This window comes from Lolium perenne, chromosome 4 (assembly GCF_019359855.2).
Source record: "Lolium perenne isolate Kyuss_39 chromosome 4, Kyuss_2.0, whole genome shotgun sequence".
NCBI classification, from domain to species: domain Eukaryota; kingdom Viridiplantae; phylum Streptophyta; class Magnoliopsida; order Poales; family Poaceae; genus Lolium; species Lolium perenne.
In genome coordinates, this window is record NC_067247.2 from 106,685,671 (window position 1) to 106,694,992 (window position 9,322).

Consider the following 9,322-nt stretch of genomic DNA (forward strand, 5'->3'; position numbering starts at 1 on the left):
ATAATGATAGCTACTTTGTTGAATTTGCTCCCACTACAACTAATAAAATTGATTATGCTTATGTGGAGAGTAATGATACTTTTATGCATGTGAATAAGAATGCTTTATGTGATACTTATATTGTTGAGTTTGTTCATGATGCCTCTGAAAGTTATTATGAGAGAGGAAAATATGGTTGTAGAAATTTTCATGTTACTAAAACACCTCTCTATATGCTGAAATTTTTGAAGTTACACTGGTTTTATCTTCCTATGCTTGTTACTTTGCTCTTCATGAACTTGTTTATTTACAAGATTCCTATGCATAGGAAGCATGTTAGACTTAAATGTGTTTTGAATTTGCTTCTTGATGCTCTCTTTTGCTTCAACTCTTATTTCTTGCATGAGCATCATTGAAATTACTGAGCCCATCTTGATGGCTATAAAGAAAGAACTTCTTGGGAGATAACCCATGTGTTTATTTTACTACAGTACTTTGTTTTATATTTGTGTCTTGGAAGTTGTTACTACTGTAGCAACCTCTCCTTATCTTTATTTTAATGCATTGTTGTGCCAAGTAAAGTCTTTGATAGCAAGGTTGATACTAGATTTGGATTACTGCGCAGAAACAGATTTCTGTCTGTCACGAATTTGGGCAGGGTTCTCTGTAGGTAACTCAGAAAAATCTGCCAATTTACGTGCGTGATCCTCAGATATGTACGCAACTTTCATTCAATTTGGGAATTTTCATCTGAGCAAGTCTGGTGCCATTTTAAAATTCGTCTTTACGAACTATTCTGTTTTGATAGATTCTGCCTTTTATTTCGCATTGCCTCTTTTGCTGTGTTGGATGGATTTCTTTGTTCCATTGACTTCCATTAGCTTTGTGCAATGTCCAGAAGTGTTAAGAATGATTGTGTCACCTCTGAACATGTGAATTTTTGATTATGCACTAACCCTCTAATGAGTTTGTTTCGAGTTTGGTGTGGAGGAAGTTTTCAAGGGTCAAGAGAGGAGGATGATATACTATGATCAAGAAGAGTGAAAAGTCTAAGCTTGGGGATGCCCCCGTGGTTCATCCCTGCATATTTTAAGAAGACCCAAGCATCTAAGCTTGGGGATGCCCAAGGCATCCCCTTCTTCATCGACAACTTATCAGGTTTCTTCTCTTGAAACTATATTTTTATTCGGTCACATCTTATGTACTTTACTTGGAGCGTCTGTTTGTTTTTGTTTTTGTTTGAATAAATGCTTGTGTGGGAGAGACACGCTCCGCTGGTTCATATGAACACATGTGTTCTTAGCTTTTAATGTTCATGGCGAAGGTTGAAACTGCTTCGTTAATTGTTATATGGTTGGAAACGGGAAATGCTACATGTAGTAATTGATAAAATGTCTTGGATAATTTGATACTTGGCAATTGTTGTGCTCATGTTTAAGCTTTTGCATCATATACTTTGCACCCATTAATGAAGAAATACATAGAGCTTGCTAAAATTTGGTTTGCATAATTGGTCTCTCTAAGGTCTAGATAATTTCTAGTAAAGAGTTTGAACAACAAGGAAGACGGTGTATAGTCTTATAATGTTTACAATATGTCTTTTATGTGAGTTTTGCTGCACCGGTTCATCCTTTTGTTTGTTTCAAATAACCTTGCTAGCCTATCCTTGTATTGAGAGGAATTCTTCTCGTGCATCCAAATCCTTGAGCCAAAAACTATGCCATTTGTGTCCACCATACCTACCTACTACATGGTATTTCTCTGCCATTCCAAAGTAAATTACTTCATGTGCTACCTTTAAACAATTCAAAAGCTATTATCTCTTATTTGTGTCAATGTTTTATAGCTCATGAGGAAGTATGTGGTGTTTATCTTTCGATCTTGTCATTTACTTCGGACAGACTTTCACCAATGGACTAGTGGCATATCCGCTTATCCAATAATTTTGCAAAAAGAGCTGGCAATGGGGTTCCCAGCCCCGATTAATTAACTTGCATTAATAATTCTCTTCACATGGTTTTTCCTGATCTATCAGTAAGCAACTTAATTTTGCAAATAGACACTTCTCCATGGTATGTGAAATGTTGGAAGGCACCCGAGGATTCGGTTAGCCATGGCTTGAGAAAGCAAAGGTTGGGAGGAGTGTCATCTAAAAAATAAAAATATATAAACTAAACTAAAGTACATGTGTAAACAAAAGAGAAGAGGGATGATCTACCTTGCTGGTAGAGATAACGTCCTTCATGGGAGCCGCTCTTGAAAGTCTGGTTGATAAGGTAGTTAGAGTACCCATTACCATTCGTTGACAACAACAAACACCTCTCAAAACTTTACTTTTATGCTCTCTATATGATTTCAAAACTTAAAAAGCTCTAGCACATGATTTAATCCCTGCTTCCCTCTGCGAAGGGCCTTTCTTTTACTTTTATGTTGAGTCAGTTCACCTATTTTTCTCCACCTCAAGAAGCAAACACTTGTGTGAACTGTGCATTGATTCCTACATACTTGCATATTGCACCTGTTATATTACTTTACATTGACAATATCCATGAGATATACATGTTATAAGTTGAAAGCAACCGCTGAAACTCAATCTTCCTTTGTGTTGCTTCAATACCTTTACTTTGATTTATTGCTTTATGAGTTAACTCTTATGCAAGACTTATTGATGCTTGTCTTGAAGTATTATTCATGAAAAGTCTTTGCTTTATGATTCATTTGTTTACTCATGTCATTACCATTGTTTTGATCACTGCATTCATTACATATGCTTACAATAGTATGATCAAGGTTATGATGGCATGTCACTCCAGAAATTATCTTTGTTATCGTTTACCTGCTCGGGACGAGCAGGAACTAAGCTTGGGGATGCTGATACGTCTCCGACGTATCGATAATTTCTTATGTTCCATGCCACATTATTAATGATATCTACATGTTTTATGCATACTTTATGTCATATTTATGCGTTTTCCGGAACTAACCTATTGACGAGATGCCGAAGTGCCAGTTGCTGTTTTCTGCTGTTTTTGGTTTCAGAAATCCTAGTAAGGAAATATTCTCGGAATTGGACGAAATCAACGCCCAGGGTACTATTTTTCCACGAAGCTTCCAGAAGTCCGAAGGGGAAACGAAGTGGGGCCACGAGGTGGGGACACAGTAGGGCGGCGCGGCCCAAGCCCTGGCCGCGCCGGCCTAGTGTGTGGTCCCACCATGACTCCACCGACCTCCCTTCCGCCTACTTAAAGCCTCCATCGCGAAAACCCTATCACGTTCGACAAAACCAGAGAAAACCTTCCAGAGCCGCCGCCATCGCGAAGCCAAGATCTGGGGGACAGGAGTCTCTGTTCCGGCACGCCGCCGGGACGGGGAAGTGCCCCCGGAAGGCTTCTCCATCAACACCACCGCCATCTTCATCAACGCTGCTGTCTCCCATGAGGAGGGAGTAGTTCTCCATCGAGGCTCGGGGCTGTACCGGTAGCTATGTGGTTAATCTCTCTCCTATGTACTTCAATACAATAATCTCATGAGCTGCCTTACATGATTGAGATTCATATGATGATGCTTGTAATCTAGATGTCAATATGCTAGTCAAGTGGATTTTACTTATGTGATCTCCGGAGACTCCTTGTCCCACGTGTGTAAAGGTGACAGTGTGTGCACCGTGTGGGTCTCTTAGGCTATATTTCACAGAATACTTATTCACTGTTATGAATGGCATAGTGAAGTGCTTATTTATATCCCTTTATGATTGCAATGTGTTTTGTATCACAATATATCTGCGTGCTACTCTAGTGATGTTATTAAAGTAGTTTATTCCTCCTGCACGGTGTAATGGTGACAATCTGTGCATCGTGTAGTACTTGGCGTAGGCTATGATTGTGATCTCTTGTAGATTATGAAGTTAACTATTGCTATGATAGTATTGATGTGATCTATTCCTCCTTTCGTAGTGTGAAGGTGACAGTGTGCATGCTATGTTAGTACTTGGTATGGTTATGTTGATCTGTTATGCACTCTAAGGTTATTTAAATATGAACATTGAATATTGTGGAGCTTGTTAACTCCGGCATTGAGGGTTCGTGTAATCCTACACAGTTAGTGGTGTTCATCATCCAACAAGAGGGTGTAGAGTCTAGCGTCTATCTATTTATTCTGTTATGTGATCAATGTTGAGAGTGTCCACTAGTGAAAGTATGATCCCTAGGCCTTGTTCCTAAATACAGCTATCGCTGCTTGTTTACTGTTTCACTGCTTGTTTACTTCCTGCAATATTACTACCATCAACTGCACGCCAGCAAGCACTTTTCTGGCGCCATTGCTACTACTCATACTTATTCATACCACCTGTATTTCACTATCTCTTCGCCGAACTAGTGCACCTATTAGGTGTGTTGGGGACACAAGAGACTTCTTGCTTTATGGTTGCAGGGTTGCATGAGAGGGATATCTTTGACCTCTTCCTCCCTGAGTTCGATAAACCTTGGGTGATCCACTTAAGGGAAACTTGCTGCTGTTCTACAAACCTCTGCTCTTGGAGGCCCAACACTGTCTACAAGAATAGAAGCACCCGTAGACATCACCCACCCACTCCAAGCCATGGGTTTAGGGTTTTGCATGTGTGAATGCCCATGTTCATGTGGTGTAGACCCCTGAAATATAGGGTTCTCGTCAGAACGAGGTGTGAAAACAGTGGATCGTCTGACGGCGAGTGTGCATAGTGGTCCCATCTTTTGGGATCTACTTCACCATGCCATGCAAACACCACTTACATCACCATCCATGGAAGAAATCATGTGCTCCTTGCCTAGCTACCTCACGGGAGCCCGCACACATGGTTTACGTGCAAAACGGCTCTACCCAGGCCACAAAGTGGGCCCACAACCCTTGGGTGACCCCATGTGGTGGGCACTGGTGCACCATGTCATCCCACCCACTCCAAGCCATGGGTTTAGGGTTGTGCATGTGTGAATGCCCATGTTCATGTGGTGTAGACCCCTGAAATATAGGGTTCTCGTCAGAAAAAGGTGTCAAAACAGTGGATCGTCTAACGTCGCGTGTGCATAGTGGTCCCATCTTTTGGGATCTGCTTCACCATGCCATGCAAACACCACTTACATCACCATCCATGGAAGAAATCATGTGCTCCTTGCCTAGCTACCTCACGGGAGCCCGCACACATGGTTTACGTGCAAAACGGCTCTACCCAGGCCACAAAGTGGGCGCACAACCCTTGGGTGACCCCATGTGGTGGGCACTGGTGCACCATGTCATCCCACCCACTCCAAGCCATGGGTTTAGGGTTTTGCATGTGTGAATGCCCATGTTCATGTGGTGTAGACCCCTGAAATATAGGGTTCTCGTCAGAACGAGGTGTGAAAACAGTGGATCGTCTGACGGCGCGTGTGCATAGTGGTCCCATCTTTTGGGATCTGCTTCACCATGCCATGCAAACACCACTTACATCACCATCCATGGAAGAAATCATGTGCTCCTTGCCTAGCTACCTCACGGGAGCCCGCACACATGGTTTACGTGCAAAACGGCTCTACCCAGGCCACAAAGTGGGCCCACAACCCTTGGGTGACCCCATGTGGTGGGCACTGGTGCACCATGTCATCCCACCCACTCCAAGCCATGGGTTTAGGGTTTTGCATGTGTGAATGCCCATGTTCATGTGGTGTAGACCCCTGAAATATAGGGTCCTCGTTAGAAAAAGGTGTGAAAACAGTGGATCTTCTGACGGCGCGTGTGCATAGTGGTCCCATCTTTTGGGATCTGCTTCACCATGCTATGCAAACACCATTTACATCACCATCCATGGAAGAAGTCATGTGCTCCTTGCCTAGCTACCTCACGGGAGCCCGCACACATGGTTTACGTGCAAAACGGCTCTACCCAGGCCACAAAGTGGGCCCACAACCCTTGGGTGACCCCATGTGGTGGGCACTGGTGCACCATGTCATCCCACCCACTCCAAGCCATAGGTTTAGGGTTGTGCATGTGTGAATGCCCATGTTCATGTGGTGTAGACCCATGAAATATAGGGTTCTCGTCAGAAAAAGGTGTCAAAACAGTGGATCGTCTGACGGTGCGTGTGCATAGTGGTCCCATCTTTTGGGATCTGCTTCACCATGCCATGCAAACACCACTTACATCACCATCCATGGAAGAAATCATGTGCTCCTTGCCTAGCTACCTCACGGGAGCCCGCACACATGGTTTACGTGCAAAACGTCTCTACCCAGGCCACAAAGTGGGCCCACAACCCTTGGGTGACCCCATGTGGTGGGCACTGGTGCACCATGTCATCCCACCCACTCCAAGCCATGGGTTTAGGGTTTTTCATGTGTGAATGCCCATGTTCATGTGGTGTAGACCCCTGAAATATAGGGTTCTCGTCAGAACGAGGTGTCAAAACAGTGGATCGTCTGACGGCGCGTGTGCATAGTGGTCTCATCTTTTGGGATCTGCTTCACCATGCCATGCAAACACCACTTACATCACCATCCATGGAAGAAATCATGTGCTCCTTGCCTAGCTACCTCACGGGAGCCCGCACACATGGTTTACGTGCAAAACGGCTCTACCTAGGCCACAAAGTGGGCCCACAACCCTTGGGTGACCCCATGTTGTGGCCACTGGTGCACCATGTCATCCCACCCACTCCAAGCCATGGGTTTAGGGTTTTGCATGTGTGAATGCCCATGTTCATGTGGTGTAGACCCCTGAAATATAGGGTTCTCGTCAGAAAAAGGTGTGAAAACAGTGGATCGTCTGACGGCGCGTGTGCATAGTGGTCCCATCTTTTGGGATCTGCTTCACCATGCCATGCAAACACCACTTACATCACCATCCATGGAAGAAATCATGTGCTCCTTGCCTAGCTACCTCACGGGGCCCGGACACATGGTTTACGTGCAAAACGGCTCTACCCAGGCCACAAAGTGGGCCCACAACCCTTGGGTGACCCCATGTGGTGGGCACTGGTGCACCATGTCATCCCACCCACTCCAAGCCATGGGTTTAGGGTTGTGCATGTGTGAATGCCCATGTTCATGTGGTGTAGACCCATGAAATATAGGGTTCTCATCAGAAAAAGGTGTCAAAACAGTGGATCGTCTGACGGTGCGTGTGCATAGTGGTCCCATCTTTTGGGATCTGCTTCACCATGCCATGCAAACACCACTTACATCACCATCCATGGAAGAAATCATGTGCTCCTTGCCTAGCTACCTCACGGGAGCCCGCACACATGGTTTACGTGCAAAACGGCTCTACCCAGGCCACAAAGTGGGCCCACAACCCTTGGGTGACCCCATGTGGTGGGCACTGGTGCACCATGTCATCCCACCCACTCCAAGCCATGGGTTTAGGGTTTTTCATGTGTGAATGCCCATGTTCATGTGGTGTAGACCCCTGAAATATAGGGTTCTCGTCAGAACGAGGTGTCAAAACAGTGGATCGTCTGACGGCGCGTGTGCATAGTGGTCCCATCTTTTGGGATCTGCTTCACCATGCCATGCAAACACCACTTACATCACCATCCATGGAAGAAATCATGTGCTCCTTGCCTAGCTACCTCACGGGAGCCCGCACACATGGTTTACGTGCAAAACGGCTCTACCCAGGCCACAAAGTGGGCCCACAACCCTTGGGTGACCCCATGTGGTGGGCACTGGTGCACCATGTCATCCCACCCACTCCATGCCATGGGTTTAGGGTTGTGCATGTGTGAATGCCCATGTTCATGTGGTGTAGACCCCTGAAATATAGGGTTCTCGTCAGAAAAAGGTGTCAAAACAGTGGATCGTCTGACGGCGCGTGTGCATAGTGGTCCCATCTTTTGGGATCTGCTTCAGCATGCCATGCAAACACCACTTACATCACCATCCATGGAAGAAATCATGTGCTCCTTGCCTAGCTACCTCACGGGAGCCCGCACACATGGTTTACGTGACCTAGGCCACAAAGTGGGCCCACAACCCTTGGGTGACCCCATGTTGTGGGCACTGGTGCACCATGTCATCCCACCCACTCCAAGCCATGGGTTTAGTGTTTTGCATGTGTGAATGCCCATGTTCATGTGGTGTAGACCCCTGAAATATAGGGTTCTCGTCAGAAAAAGGTGTCAAAACAGTGGATCGTCTGACGGCGCGTGTGCATAGTGGTCCCATCTTTTGGGATCTGCTTCACCATGCCATGCAAACACCACTTACATCACCATCCATGGAAGAAATCATGTGCTCCTTGCCTAGCTACCTCACGGGGCCCGCACACATGGTTTACGTGCAAAACGGCTCTACCCAAGCCACAAAGTGGGCCCACAACCCTTGGGTGACCCCATGTCGTGGGCACTGGTGCACCATGTCATCCCACCCACTCCAAGCCATGGGTTTAGGGTTTTGCATGTGTGAATGCCCATGTTCATGTGGTGTAGACCCCTGAAATATAGGGTTCTCGTCAGAAAAAGGTGTGAAAACAGTGGATCGTCTGACGGCGCGTGTGCATAGTGGTCCCATCTTTTGGGATCTACTTCACCATGCCATGCAAACACCACTTACATCACCATCCATGGAAGAAATCATGTGCTCCTTGCCTAGCTACCTCACGGGAGCCCGCACACATGGTTTACGTGCAAAACGGCTCTACCCAGGCCACAAAGTGGGCCCACAACCCTTGGGTGACCCCATGTGGTGGGCACTGGTGCACCATGTCATCCCACCCACTCCAAGCCATGGGTTTAGGGTTTTGCATGTGTGAATGCCCATGTTCATGTGGTGTAGACCCCTGAAATATAGGGTTCTCGTCAGAACGAGGTGTGAAAACAGTGGATCGTCTGACGGCGCGTGTGCATAGTGGTCCCATCTTTTGGGATCTGCTTCACCATGCCATGCAAACACCACTTACATCACCATCCATGGAAGAAATCATGTGCTCCTTGCCTAGCTACCTCACGGGAGCCCGCACACATGGTTTACGTGCAAAACGGCTCTACCGAGGCCACAAAGTGGGCCCACAACCCTTGGGTGACCCCATGTGGTGGGCACTGGTGCACCATGTCATCCCACCCACTCCAAGCCATGGGTTTAGGGTTTTGCATGTGTGAATGCCCATGTTCATGTGGTGTAGACCCTGAAATATAGGGTTCTCGTCGAACGAGGTGTGAAAACAAGTGGATCGTCTGACGGGCGCGTGTGCATAGTGGTCCCATCTTTTGGGATCTGCTTCACCATGCCATGCAAACACCACTTACATCACCATCCATGGAAGAAATCATGTGCTCCTTGCCTAGCTACCTCACGGGAGCCCGCACACATGGTTTACGTGCAAAACGGCTCTA